Genomic DNA, 15,033 nt, shown 5'->3' with positions numbered 1-15,033 from the left:
GCCAACAAGCAATTACACTGGGTTGTACAAATGTTATCACTTGATACCTATTTCCATATCATTCATTTGTGCTATAGAGAGATTTTTAATATCCTAAATCCCAAATCACATCCCCATATATAAGTGACAAGTGATTTCATGTGTTCTTTTGCATTTCTACTCCTGTAGTTCTTTCTCTCAATTTGGTTAGCATTCTTTCCCATAAGTCCTTCAGGAGTGTCCTGATTTGTTGCATTGCTACTAGTAGCAAAGTCCATCACATTGGATTGTTCCTCAGATTGTACTCTGCATCAGTTCATTGAGGTCCTCCCAGTTCATATAGAAATCCTCCAGATAATCATTCCTTGCAACACAATAGTATTCTATCACCCTCATATACCACAATTTGTCCAGCCATTCCCCAGTCAATGGACATCCCTTCATTTTCCAATTTTTTGCCACCACAAAGAGCATTGCTATGAACACTTCTGTACAAGTATTTTTCCTTATCTCTTTAGGGTACAAACCTAGTAGTAGTTAGTATGGCTGGATCAAAGGACATGCATTCTTTTAAAGCCCTTTGCACATAATTCTAAATTGCCTTCCAGTATGGCTGGATTAATTCACATCTTCACCAGCAATGCATTAGTGTCCCAATTTTACCACCCCTCCAACATTTTATTTTCCTTTATTGTCATTTGGCCAATCTGCTGGGTGTGAGGTGGTACCTCAGCATTATTTTCATTTGCTTTTCTCTAATTATGAGAGATTTAGAACACTTTCATGTGCTTATTGATAGTTTTGTTTTCATCATGTGAAAACTACCTATTCATGTCGTTTGACCACTTATAAATTGGGGAAAGGCTTAATTTTTTTTGTACATTGACTAAGCTCTTTATAAATTTGAGAGATTAGACCTTTGTCAGAGGTTTTTGTTATAAAATTTTTTTCTCAGTTTGTTTCGAATGTAATTTTGGTCACATGGGTTTTGTTTGTATAGAAACTTTTTAATATAATCAAATTATTCATTTTACATTTTGTAGTGTTCTCTATCTCTTGGTCTTAAATTCCTTCCTATCCCATAGATATGACAGGTATACTATTATATGTTAACATAATTTTTTTTATGATTTCCCTCATTATATTTAAGTTATTTACCCACTGAGTTAATCTTCGTAAAGGGTATAAGTTGTTGATCTAAACCTAATTTCTCCTGTACTGTTTTCCAATTCTCCTAGCAGTTTTTGTCAAATAGTGGGTTCTTGTCACAAAAGCTGGGATTATCATATACTATCTTGCTGAGGTCATTTACCCCAAGTCATCCACCCTTCTGTCTCTTAGCTAGTACATACTGTTTTGATGATCACTGCTTTGTAGTACAGTTTAAGATCTTGTAACGCTAGGTCTCCATCCTTCTCATTTTTCTTCATTAGTTTCCTTGATATCCTTGAACTTTTGTTCTTCCAGATGAACTTTGTAATAATTTTTTCTAGTTCTAGAACCCTTTTTGTTTGATAGGTATAGCACTGAATAAGTAAATTAACTTAAGTAGAATTGTCATTTTTATATTAGCTTGTTCTACCCATGAGCAATTGATGTTTTTCCAATTATTTGGGTCTAGTTTTATGTGTGTGAAGAGTGTTTTGTAGTGTAAAAGGGAATTCTTTGTTCTCTGAGTTCTCACATGTGAAAAGGGAATTCCTTATTCCCTTTGCCTAGTTGGAGCTAAAACTTTAGTTAACTGAACTTAAGTACCCCTACTTAGTACCTCACTAGTTTGTGAAGACAGGATTAACACTCCTTTGTCTACCTTTTGATTGAATCAACACAAGCTTGAACTAGGTGGAGGAGCTCAAAAACCACTTAGTGCTAAGTGAGAAGCCAGCAAGATAACAAGTCCTGGCTGAGCCAAGCACAATATTTAGATAGGTTAATGTCTTCTCTACATTTTTGTATTCCTCTGCTTTCACTCTTTCCATCTCTTTTGTAAATAAAAGATTTATAATTTTCATATATTTAGCTAAACCATTAATTTTAACACTGGCAATATTTATATTTATATACTTCCTTCAGAGGTCCCCTCTTGATAGTTTTTGGGGCTGCACTTCACATGGCCTTTCTTGCCCAACCTTTTTACCACAGAACCTCAGTAATGGCACTTAGCCACCCTTAGCCTCCAAACCTTGCAGTTCCTGCCTCACTGCCTAGATGCCATGGACACTTGTCATCTGTCCTTTTATGGCTGCAGGCCACCAGAAGCAATTCTGTTACTGTTTAAAAATTAAAACTCTGGACAATAGTTCCTTTTTTGTTAATATTATTTGTTAAACTATTTACACCATTTTGTTCCTTACGTTTTTAAAGCACTTCATCACCTCAGCCCAACCAGTATAGTGAGATGTTAGGGATGCCTATGCTTTCCTAGAGGAGCCCCCATGCTCTAGGGATCTTGAGAAGGATAGTGGATGGATCCTAGAGCTGGCATGAAGGGAGGTAATGGTCCCATTGGGTGGAATATTGTGTGATCTAAAATCTTCTGGGATTGGGGAAATATGAGGAGGAGGTGGCAGGGCAACATGAACCCCTGCTGTGGAGGACTAGTGGGAGGGAGATCAAAATAACTGGCAGCTGCTGGAGGAGAAGGAAGAACTCCAGGAAGTCCAGGAACCACCTCCAGCTTAATTCCTGTGATTCCTTTTTTTCCTTCTCTTTTCCTCTAGCTATATCTGTGATCTTGCCCATTTCAAATGAAGCCTTCACCCATTTGTTGAAGGACTTCAGTAGCAAACAGGTTGTGTGATTGTGACTTCAAGGTGGCAAGCCTAGGTTCCTGGAGGGAAAGGGGTGCCCTCCATAGAAATGAGAGCCAAAAAGGAGGGAATCTGGGAGGAGATGGGGTAAGGGGAAGAGAAATGAGTCCTTTTTTTGGACATACTAAGTTGGTGATGCTTATGAGACCACAGTGCAAAATATCTAATTGGCAGTCAGTGATGTAAGAATGGAAATCAGAAGAGAAACTGAGGCTGTATATATAAGTTCTGGCAATCGTCTGCAAGAAACTATTCATTAAGCCTATGGGAGCTGATGGGATCACAGAGAGAATGGAAAGAGAGATGAGAATCCAGAGATGAGACTTGTGATATAGGGACTATGGATAATGAAAAGGAAAAAGAAAAGCTGACATTAAGTGTATACGTACATGAACACACATAGAGAAATGGAAGTTGAAGACCCATCTAGTTAAATAACATAAACTTTTCTTGGCCCAGGGCCTACAATAATTACACTATCTCAATGTCTGTTGGTTCAAATGCAAAGAGGAAGAGATAATAAATACCACCTACTTTTAGTTTTCCTGAGTTGTGAGGGCAGAAACCTACACAAATAAAACAAAAATGGGCATCTAAAACCCCTTCTTGATTCACATCACCCTCTTTGTCTTGCCTGGAAGATTTTTAAGGTTTAAAACAATCTTAAATGAACCATAGAACCACATAATAGAGCTGGAAAGACCTTAGCCTTTCGGGGCCCATTCTTGGCAAGTTAACAGGCCAGGACTATGAAGGGCAAGAGTCAGGGGACCCAACTAAGTGCAGTTGATTTTGAGCTTCTCTGAAGGAAGTGCAGTGAATGAATTTTAGATTAGCAACAACATTCAAAAAAGGCGACCTTCTGTGTTCCATATGGCTAAGTGCATGGCCTAACTAAGCAATGGACACTTGGTGAAGAGAAAGTAAGAAAAGGCTGACAGTTTCAAAGCTGGTGTTTTAGGACAGAGAAGAGACTAAACAAAAGGAAACAGCAGTTAAATTAAGTACACATCACAAGCAACAAATTGATTAGTATAAGCATATCCTATAAAATGTCACAAAGTCTTTGGTAGAAACAAAATAAAAAAAAAAAAAAAAAAAAAAAAAACAGGCGGCCCTTCAATAATCCAATATTTTAGTGAAACTTTAAAAAACAAATTTCAAAATGCAGAATGTGGTCCCAGCTCATGCTATAACTTTTGCTGTTACTTAGGCATGCTTGTTGTTCCCCCTTGTCACCCCACCAGAATTTATTTTACTTTTCAAAAAAGATTTTGAAGCTACTATTAACCATTAGAGCACTAATTTGTGGTTGTAATCTAGCAAATGTAGCAGCAGAGAGTATGTGATGAAAAACAGTTGCCATAACAGTGTGCCCATAGTGACCCTCAGGAGACTAGTGTTGGCTCTCTCATTCTGGACAGCTGGACACTCTTAGACTATGCCCTGAGAAAAAAGTGTTTTTCACTTTCAAGATTCCCAATATGGCACCATTCCACAAATTCCTATGCATAGTTATTCTGCCATTCAACTGGGACAAGTATGTTGGAGTGGGGCAGAGATCAAGAAGGAAAGGGCTCTCAGTAGTGGGAAGGCATAGGCCACCATCTTCTTATAAAAAGAACCCCCCCCCCCCCAAACTGAGGCACCCTCATTAATAGGCTACTTTCATAGCAATAGTCTCTCTTGTTTTACTATCACCAAAAGTTTATGTGGGAGGGTAATAGTGGTGATAAGAATTCAAAAAATTGGAAAAAAAAAACAAGATCAGAAACCAAAAAAAGCAAATGAGTCACAAACTTAAAAGCAACACCTTTAATGGAATCCAGAAAAATCAGACAACTTTGAGGAATTCAGACGTCATTAAAGGATGTTGATTTGGGGGTGGGCATTGAAGAAGAAAAAAGGCTTTTTTCCCCCTATGAGATTTATGTAAAGATGAATATGATCCTATTTTATAGAAATAATTACAAACCAATCTCAACTGTTTCCTTCTAATCATTTACCAACTTCCATCTCTGAGGAGAAAAAGTCCAATAGGAACCCCTCAGTGATTGTTGTCTGTATATGCAAAGTGTGGGAGCAAAAGCCTTGGACTTGATTTTTGAGACTACAAAAAATCAAAAATAGGATACAACAATCAAGAGTCTGCTATCAATTTTTTTAATTGAAATATTTTATTTAATTGATTTAGATTATTTTTCCATGGTTATGTTTCATGTTCTTTCCCTTCCCTCACTTCCCCAGGCAATAAGTAATTCCACTAGGTTTTACATATGTCATTGAATAAGACCTATTTCCATATTATTAATATTTGCATTAGGTCTGTTATCAAATTTGATGCAAGAACCAAACAGAATTCTCCAAAGAAATCAAGAAATAAATTAGATAGAAAACAGCTGACCCCAAAACTTGATTCTTTGTCTTCTTCATTCCTGGTACCGGTTCCCCAAAAGGCCACAGGTCTTATGTGCCTTATAGCTCCATAGAGAAGAGTTGTCAGAGTGCATTGTACTCCACACATTTTGAGGGGTCTATTGAGAAGTGCTTCTGACAAATGGTCATTAATCTTTTAAAGCCCTGAATATATTGTCTTTGAGTCTCATCATTTAGAACATGTGCAACATGTTTGGAAAAAATCTTTTCCCAACCGGTTCTGGTATGGATACCAACCATCTGAAGATAAGCCTCATTGGCCTTCACATATTCTCTCTGCAACAAGAATTTGATAATTCTGTAATTGATTCTTTGATATCTGCAGGAAGAGTCCTTTTCTGTAGTTTTCTGAAGAGTGGCCTCAGATAGGATTCTGTCTGTTTTTGGGTGGCACTGTTCAGTTTGCCCTGAACACTGTTTTACATGATCTTCTCTAGCATTGAGTTCCTTAGCCCAAACTCCAAGGAGAAACTTAAGGACTTTGATTATGATATTCATGTCTTCACAATCATCCCCCTTTCCTAAGGATTTTCCCAGTGCCTCTAATTCTTCAATAGTGGTGTTTTCTTCATGGACTTTCAGGTCATTCTGTGTGGTCTTTTCTCCTGGTTCTTGACTACCAACCATTTCATTAAGATACTGTTGATCAGTCTTATCCAAAGCTGCCTTCAAGCCATTCCTTAAACCCTTATTGTGTTTTTTTCTTCCCAAAATATCTTTAATAAATAGGAGTTATTTTTAAAAATCAGCAAAAACCTGTACAAAGGAAATGAGAAAGGCTAAGGAAAGAAAAGATAGTTGTTCATTCCCTTAACCCAGTTCCCCTCGAGTCTTGCCAACTTTCTTGGGCATTTTCTTGGCATTTGGATCTTCTAGCTCCCTGGCTTTGTAGTAGTGGGGAGCTACCTCAAGGAGCCAAGCACTTTTAGCACCTGTCTCATAAACTCCTTGGTTGTCAAGACAAGTTCATGGTAGAGAAGCCAACGTGGCTGCTCCTCAAAAAGAAAGGAGTCAGGGTGGATGAAGACGGTCTGTTGTTTCACTGTGCGGTACCCACTTTGGGTTAGCCATGCCGTGCAGTAGAAGTAGCCGGTAGTGATGGCCTTTCGGACTTGCGTATAGTCTCCCTGGCAGGAGCTGAGCCCAACTTCTACCCTTTCCAGGAGCCCCTCCAGCTGTTCTCGAACGTCTTGCGCTCGGCGCAAAGAGCGCAGCTGCACAAAGTTCTCATAGCACCACTGGGAAGAATAGCCGCTCTCTACCCACTGTGTATAAACGTTAAGTAACACCAGGTGGTCCCCACCAGGCAAGAAGAAGTTGGCACCCAAGGAACCTGAAACCTGTTGGACCACGGGAAATGTAGTTTGATAGTTCCCACGTGTCCATAGGAAAAAAATATATATATGCTTTTAGGTGGCATCTCCCAAATTCCAATTTTACATTGGGAAATCTCCAGATAGTGTAAGAGGGGAATTTAGATATTTAATTAAGGTATGATGGTCACCAGGAATCAGATTAGTTTGATTCCATATTTAAAATAGACTCAAGTCAAGATGCCTTTTATAGAAGTTTATTTACAATTAGGAAGGTTGAAGGTAGGGAAATAGAGAGAAACTCTGGCTTGGACCACAAGAGGTCTGAAACGGGTGAGAATTTAGAGGTTAATTAAACAAGGCTACTAGCCTCCTTGTGGGTAGAGACTCTAGAAACGCCAAGGGAGGGGAAAGGAAGTCAGCCTAACTTATCCACGTGACAATTCGGAGGGAAGCCACCTGAGGTCTTAGCAGAGATCCTTCAGAGCCAAGTTCAAAGCGCTTACTGACTTCCCAGGAAGTTACCATCATACTTGAAGGATAGCATCTTTCATCACTTCCTGTATCCACCTCTAATTTCAAGTGGACAAATGACAGCCTAAACACTATTTTGGATTGCCCTAAGGGCAGTCCCTTGTTCTTGATTTGTTACTTATTGTCCCGGGTAGGTAACTAATCTCCTCCCCACTAAGTTGGGTGGGATGACATTATTCCTGGTGGCTAAAGAATGAATGAGGATGAGCTAATTCCATTTACACAATAAGTAATCTTCTAGGAACTAGAGTGCTGGACTAATATTTTGGTCTTTTAACCTCAACCCTGTCATCCTCCATTTTCTTTCTTTTCTCAATAATTGCACTGATCTTTTTCCACTGTTGGTCAAGCTCTGTCTTGTCATTTGTTTCTTTGAAGCGTCTGGTTTTCCGCCCTTCTGACATCTTAATGCCATACTGGTATGCAGCTTTGGGCAAAGCCTCGGTGTCAAAGTCCCATCGACCCAGTGGTCCCTTCTTGTTCCCCTGGTCCATTTTTCTATAATCCACCTCTTCATCACTGTCCACAGCCATGTCATCCATTGTTGCTGGGTAACACTCTGCATAACTGTTGGACATGCCAAAGAAATCTCCCAGCTGCTTCTTATCTTCTGGTTTCTTCAGTGATTCACCACCTTCCCAACCAGTAGAACCAGCAAATTTTTCATTGATGGACTTTATCAACTCCTTGGTAGATCCAGGACCTTTGTCCATGTCAATGGGTTCATCATCAAATTTGGGTTTCTCAAAATAGCTGTGTTGCTTCTTTTCCTCTTCCCTTTCCCAGTCCCGCTCTCTTTCTCGCTCCCTTTCACGATATTGTTCTCGTTCTTTTTCCCTTGGAACCTTAGTTGTTGATGGTACATAATCTCCAATGTCTTCAAAAATATTCATATCAGCCTCTGGAGGTTTCTTCTCATCCAGCTTTCCTTTGTCCTTTTTCTTCAGTTTCTTGTTCCGGGTGCCTTGCTGCCAGTAGGAAAGGATCTGTGTCAACTTGCTGATGACAAGATCATTTGTGGTTAGGGCTGTCTGGGCCTCCATGGTAGGACAATCAGCTTTGCTTCGGATGAGCGTAGTGGGGATATCTGTGTCTGCATATTCATCATCCAGATCTACTACATAGACCATGCGACCTGGGAAAAACAGCTCATTTCATTCATAAGCTTTGTTCTTGAAGAGCGTACAGTAAATGTTGTGGCCCAGATGAGTTTTAAACTCAATCTTATTCTCAGGATCTTCATCTTTCTTGGTTTCCTTCTGAGGTTTTTCCATCATCTCCTCCTCTTCTTTCTCTTTGCTGGCAATCTCAGCTCGAACCTTCTGAGGAAGGGCAAAATCTAAGCCTTTGACCAAATGAGTTTGTTCCATGTCACCACCCAAAAACTTGGACTCTTGAATCAGCTGCCGCTGCTTCTCTCCTGCAGATCTCAGTCTCAACAGTAGGTCCCACAGCCCTGTAGTTAGCAGTGGTACTAATCAACTCTGTTTCCTCATAATCCTTGTTTTCACCATCTCTCCGCTCCTTGGCACGGTCCCTATACTTCAGCCAGCTCCCTTTCATGCTCACTTTCTTGTTGCGGGAGTTTGGCATAGTAACTTTTCTTCTTCCTCCTTCCTGCTGCTGGATCTTCATCCTCATTGTATTCCCTTGGATCTCATGCTTAGCTCAGAAGCCCCAGACAGCTCTAAACTGGAACTCCCAAATGCCTCTTTTTATACTGGATCCTGGAGGTAATAAGAGACCACAGGAGTTCACACGTAGTCAAGTGTGAACTTTGGTAAAGTCGCTTTGAACACTAGGTAGTAAGCTCCTTTACTTAAACTGTGTTTCGGAGTTTCTAAAAAAGAAGAATAGAAGCTCACCACCAATGTCTTTCAGTTAACAGTTCTTTCCCAGTTTCTCTGTAAATATGATGGCTTGGCTTGATTTCTACAGGCTTTTGATGGTCTGGAAACCAGAAGCAGCTCTATTATATTTTATTTTATTTTGACATAATTTTAGTAGATATTTTAGAAAAGGGGATGGGAGAGGTTCAGATTTGGGGGGATGAGCTGTTGGTAATCCTCTAATAGTAGTAAAGTTGCAGGTTCAATCCATGGTGGATTTCAAAGTCCCTCAGTGGGGAGGATTTTCCTGTAAGCCTATGTTTGAACCTGTGAGCTTGCCCATTTCACAAGAAGCCTTCTCCCCTTTTACAAGTTTGTTGAAGGACTTCTCAGCAGCCATCTCTGCAGCTTGTCTGGCAGCAAACTGGATGAAAGCTCAGTGTTGTCTCCGTGGAACTGTTACCTTTTCCCTGAACTGCTCCAAGTGATTTCTTTCTTTCTTTTTTTTTTAAACCCTTACCTTCCATCTTAGAATCAATACTGTGGTTCTAAAGCAGAAAGAGAGGTAAGGGCTAGGCAATTGGGGTTCAGTGGCTTGCCCAGGGTCACATAGCTCGGTAGTGTCTGAGGCCAGATTTGAACCCAGGACCTCTGATCTCATAGCCTGGTTCTCAATCCACTGAGCCACTCAGCTGCCCCCTCCAAGTGATTTTTGAGATTAGCTTCATTAATGGAATCTCCCAGGCTGTCAACAGAGTGTGGGAATGATTTCATCAGCTGGTGGGTTCAGAGAATCATGAGGAAACATGCCCTCCTCGTTGAGAGAGCCAATAGACTCACTGTATGTACCAAGAAGCATTTCTTTCTTTTTTCTTCCTTCCTTCCTTTTTTTTTTTGAATATGGTTAATATAGGAAGTTATTTTGGTAGATATACATACAGGTAATAAGGTTTTTCTTGCCTTTTCAGTGGGTGAATGTGTAATTAGAATGTTGTTCCCTAAAGACTTCATCTCCCAGAATTTTTTCTCATTCTCTCTCCCCCACATTGTATCCTCATGTTTTGTTTATAAGTTGGCTGTAACCCTGCCTTTCCCCTCTCTTCTCTCTTGACTGTGGCTGGGTTAGCTCCCTCTTTACTCTGCCTTTTTATTTTACTTTACTTCAAGTTATTATTAATAAATCTTATTAAATATAATACTTGGAGATATTGTATATTAATTTTTAAGCTTACATGGAGCAGGGAAAAGAAGGTAGAGGATTCTGAACTGTAGCTAAAATAAAATTAAATATTAATCTTTTAAAATAAACATTAAATCTTAAAAAATCATGATACTGATGTCTTTAAGTCAATTGTTGAAACAAGCTGGTTTCCTTTCCTTTGGCCCCCTCTTTAAAAAGTTTGCCCATTACTGGTATAGAGGTTGTCTCAAATTTCCCATGTTTTGGGATCATATTAGGCAGAATTGGGATCTAAATTCCACAAATATTTTGCAATGTCTTCTTGAATCCCAAGATTCTGGACTGTAATTCATATCTTAGAGTCAAAATTCTGCCCAGGCATATCAATGTCATCTGCATATTTATCAGCATCTTCACTGTTATGTTCTCTCTCCATCTGAGAATTTGGTTCTTCTGCTCCTCACTGATGCTTTGGAGAATTCACTTGTTCCATTAACCTTCCTAAGGCTGATTCTTCCTTTAGTTTCTGAACTTTCAGTGTACATTTAGCCAGGTCTATTTTGGCATATTCTTCCACAATCTTCATATGTTCCTGAGTTTTCAGACTCCTTATCCCTGAGGTGGAAGAGTTCAGTATAGGTAACCATAGCCTGGCATATTCTCCTTCCTCAGCATTGTAAAGCTTTTTATCATTAACATACAAATTTAAAAACTGATCTGTCTCATCCTTGGAAGACTGAACTTTGGCCAAAAAATTAGCTCCTTTTAGGGGCTTGGTCCACACTAGACAACAATATTTAATCATTTTCTTTTTGTACTTTTCCCTGTATGTTTTCAATTTGTCCCAATTACTCAAATGACTCCCTAAAGGGCTATATTCTGGGACCCTGGGGAGAGGATTTCTTCCCTTTACTGTCTCTCAGAATTCACTGTTTCCCATCACTGTGACTCTACTTATAGGTAGCTACTTATGGGTAGTTTTGGACTTTGATGGCCCAATTATTACTTAATAATTTTTTCTTACCGGGGTCCCTGTGCACAGATTTATGTAGTTACCTCAGACAAATCAAACTTTAAAAGCAAGCTCACCTTTCTTCCTTCAGTGTTTGCTACACTTCTGCCAAGTCCTTCTGGGCTCATCAGGAGTCAGGATACCTGGACTCCAATAGCCATTTGGACACTGAAAATAATTTAGCTGATGTATGTTGGAGCCCAGAGGGTCCCAAGGCCCCTGGAATCCCAGATAAGCCCCCAATTGAGAGGAATGATCACCTCCTCTAAATAAATCTTAAACTCAGTTGTCATTAATGTGGCAAAGGTTATTTTATTTCATCTTCATGAAGATGGATACTCATGATACAGGTGTTATAACCAGCAAGCAAATACAAAGTTTGGGAACATGCAGCTCCTTTTATCCTAGTCCCTAACTAATCAGCCCTTCTCCTTGTTCATCATTGGCTAGTTAAAGAGTTAAAATCTAGTTGTGTGAGATAAAAATAAGCACAAATACCCCACTCACTTAAATAAATAAAACCTGCAGTCAGAAAGGTAAAAGAGACCAGATGTTTATTCTTTTCCTCCTGAAGAAAGGCAAATGCAATTCCTGGGTGCAAAAACAGACATTTTATTGGTTCTAAAGGTAGACTTCCCACTCCCTTCCCCTATCCAGCCCCCACTTGGGGCCTGAACTTCTCTATTCCTAAGCACATGGATTTTAATCCAATTCAGGACTTAGGTAGTACAGTAAAAGGATTAATTTAACAATTTTCAATGTTATGTTTTAATTTTAATGTTTTAATCTTGCAAATCTCAACAGTAGGATCAGTTAAGAAATTGGGACCTGGTTCTGCTTTTGAGGTAACCATGCAAATAGCTCTCAATATTTCTCCTATCATAGCCAGTTCTAGCTCTTTCTGAACGTGATCTCTCTGAAAAGATTCTGTGATCACCTATGGAGCTAAATAAGTCTTTAAAAATCAAATGAGGAGAGAGAAAACCAATTGTTTTCAACTTTCAAAGTCTTTCCAAAAGCTCTTCCAAAAGCTCTTTTTGGACTGTGATCACTCAATATTTTTCTTTGAAGCTTTGTGAAGTAGCTGTTTGACTTCTTTGTCTTTAGATTTTGAACTCGGATCTTCTCTATTACCATAGTAATCCTCTGTGGTCAGTATCTTTTCTGTAATTTATCTAGTTTAAGTAGTCTATATTTCTTGGCTATTAACTTCGTTAGGGTCAGATTCTGCTCTTCAAGTGTGTATGATAGGGGAGGAGGGGGATAATGTCTCAGGCTTCAGATTTTCATGTTTCTTCAGAGCTCTCTCTGGATATTTGAAATTTTGGATCCTCCAATGGGCTATGATCCAAGGCCAGATGTGGTCACTGCTCCTCTGGCATATGCCTTGGTTTACTAGAGATCTCAAGTACTCCTCTCCATTCTTGAGCCACAATCAGAATCTTCCTCTCCACAGCCACCACTGCAAATACTTTTACCCCCTACAGAAGGCATCAGTGGCTGGCCTCCTTTCTGATGCAGTCTTCATTTTACCCCTCTGCCCTGGCACCAAATATAAGAACTCTACTCCCCCTGCATGACTACAACCAGCAAGGATCCTGCTCCTCTGCAATTGCATTTGTTAGTGTGTTTGTTTTTCCTTGGGAATAACGTTCCCTGGCTTTATATGCAGTGCCCACAGTGGGGTCTCCCTCTAGTCTTACCCTGTTGGGCCACCCACCCTCAATTCATAGTGTCAAAGTTCCTGACATAGCTGCCACCAAGGCTTTTGGTGTTTGTTGCCATGACAGTAATAGCACTTTGATCCAGGCCAGACTACTATACTAATATCCTCTCAATTTATCTTAGGTTGAATAACTGCTTTATCCTTGACTTTTCATTATTTCTGGTGCTATAAAATTCAATTCGATGTGTTGTTTAAGGTATCTGGAACAGAATTTGGGAGAGTCAGGCAATTTCCTACTTTATTCCACTATCTTGCCCTCAAGTACTTGAGCCTGGAAGCTCCCTAAGCTTGATCATTTTGATGCTAAGTTTGCTATTTGTACTTGCTTTTCTCCCTCTCTAATTTCCCATGTTGTAATCAGGGTTTGGTGGGAAATGTAGAAAATTGTGTAGATAAAATCCCTTCCCAGGCTCATTCTCCCCAAGCTCCTCCTACCCCACATCTTATTTTGCGTGTTTACCTTTCGGGTTGCAGAGCATGTTCTCTCTCTGTGTTGGTGCTGCAGTGGAAGAAGGTCTTGAGTAGGAACTCTGGTGCCTTCTAGGCATTTGTGGGGTTTTTTTTGCAGGCATAGGCAGTTTAAGATTTGGACTTCGTGATTCGGCTCAGGATATTATTTTAGATAGGTGATATTTTCTGTCCCTTCTCTACATTTCCCTTTTGTTTCTATAGCTCCATTTTTATTAACAACTTAATTGTTAAGAGCTACTGTCTTGAGTTAATTTTATAGATGGTGACCAACCTTTTTTTTTTAAATCAATATTACATTTAATCATTTTACTTTCATTATTACAAAATCACAGTAAGATAGAAGCCTGCCTTATAGTTCAGATACCTTATTTTCTATCTGGTCTGTTGCTCTTACAAAAGCAGCTTAGCTGTATAATTAGGTTCTCTCCTGCCAGAATAACCAAGGGGCAACTTTCAAATTAGCTTTTTGTCTCTATCATAGCTTTCTTTTTCTTGACTGAAAAAACTTCAGTGGTACCTTACAACTCTGGATTATTATAAAAAAGGCTTTCTAACTTGTGTTCTCAATTTATGGACTCATGTAGACTAGTAGAGCCTCATGACCTTGTAGGACTCAACAGTTCAGCTAATCAGACGGAGGATTTTGCTAGAGTAGTCAATCAAACAGCCATTTGAGGTCAGTAGCAGTAGATAAACAGGAGCTATTAATGACCTTCTTGATCAGATAGGTGATCATTTTGGTGTGTGAATGATTCCTTTGTTGATCTATGGAAGGTTCCAAATTTTGGATTCTATCCTCAGGATCAGGGTTGTGAGAGGACAGGTGCTATCAGCAGCTAGAAGACTTTTCCATATTGTAGTAGAGGTGCTCACTTTCCTATATCAGTTGAGCTAGTTTTATGATGTTGAACTTTGAGTGGCTAAATGATGCCTGTAGGCTCTCATTCTAAGTAGCTTGTATGTTGCCTTTCCTATTGCTGGATTAAATGGAGAAGTGTAATGGATGGGATAGGTCTCTAGGAATGGTTCTTCAAAGTTCAGCCATATGGCTTTGGTGGAAAGGTTGGGGAAAGACCAATCGGAACCTCCAAGATGTCCTGATCTAGTTCCTAAACAAGAAAGGAAGGAAAAGTAAAGGTGAAGGTGAAAGTTAGAGTGAAGTCAGTCCTAATGTCAGTATTTCAATAGCTAGAGGGAGCAGGGAAAGAAATAGTTGGGGAGGTAAGCCCTCTTTTTGCTCCGATGTTTACTAGCTCTTGCTTCTGTTGATCTACTGCTCCATTCTTCTTTAGCTTTTCTTTCATTTGGCTTATTTGCATTTGACTAGCTTTTCTTTCTGGGCAAAGGTGGTCATTTTATAAAGACTTGAATCAAATTAATGAGTCATGTTTCTTTGTCTCCACTGTGGACAATGTGTAATTAACTTGAGTATTGGAGAGCTGAGTTTCCTTTAAGGGATTCCTAATTTATCAGTAATAATTTGTATCTTAGTTTCAGCTTCTTGGATACTTTCTTTGAGTCAGTCTCTCTCTAATAGGAAAGCCATCTGTGCCTTCAATTCATTTATTTCTTTGGCTGTTCAGGTTGAGTCTGGAAGAGACAACATTGAGTTTGCATCAGCTTGAGTTTTTCTATTACCCAGGTGGTAACTGGGAGGAGGGAAGGTGAAAAAGCAGAGTGAGGTGAAGGGTAAATATTTCCTGAAGGCTGTAAGACTGAGATATCACAAAATGATAACAAGGA

General features: G+C 39.5%; 2 pseudogenes; both read right to left on the bottom strand.

The window, feature by feature from the left end:
- Positions 1–5,288: 5,288 nt before the first annotated feature.
- Positions 5,289–7,066, bottom strand: LOC123249789 (annotated as a pseudogene).
- A 239-nt stretch (positions 7,067–7,305) lies between these two features.
- LOC123249788 lies at positions 7,306–10,667 on the bottom strand (annotated as a pseudogene).
- Between the last annotated feature and the right edge of the window lie 4,366 nt (positions 10,668–15,033).

This window comes from Gracilinanus agilis, chromosome 5 (assembly GCF_016433145.1).
Source record: "Gracilinanus agilis isolate LMUSP501 chromosome 5, AgileGrace, whole genome shotgun sequence".
In the NCBI taxonomy this organism is placed as follows: Eukaryota; Metazoa; Chordata; class Mammalia; order Didelphimorphia; family Didelphidae; genus Gracilinanus; species Gracilinanus agilis.
Note: the sequence above shows the minus strand (reverse complement) of the source record. Positions and strands in the feature narration are given on the sequence as shown.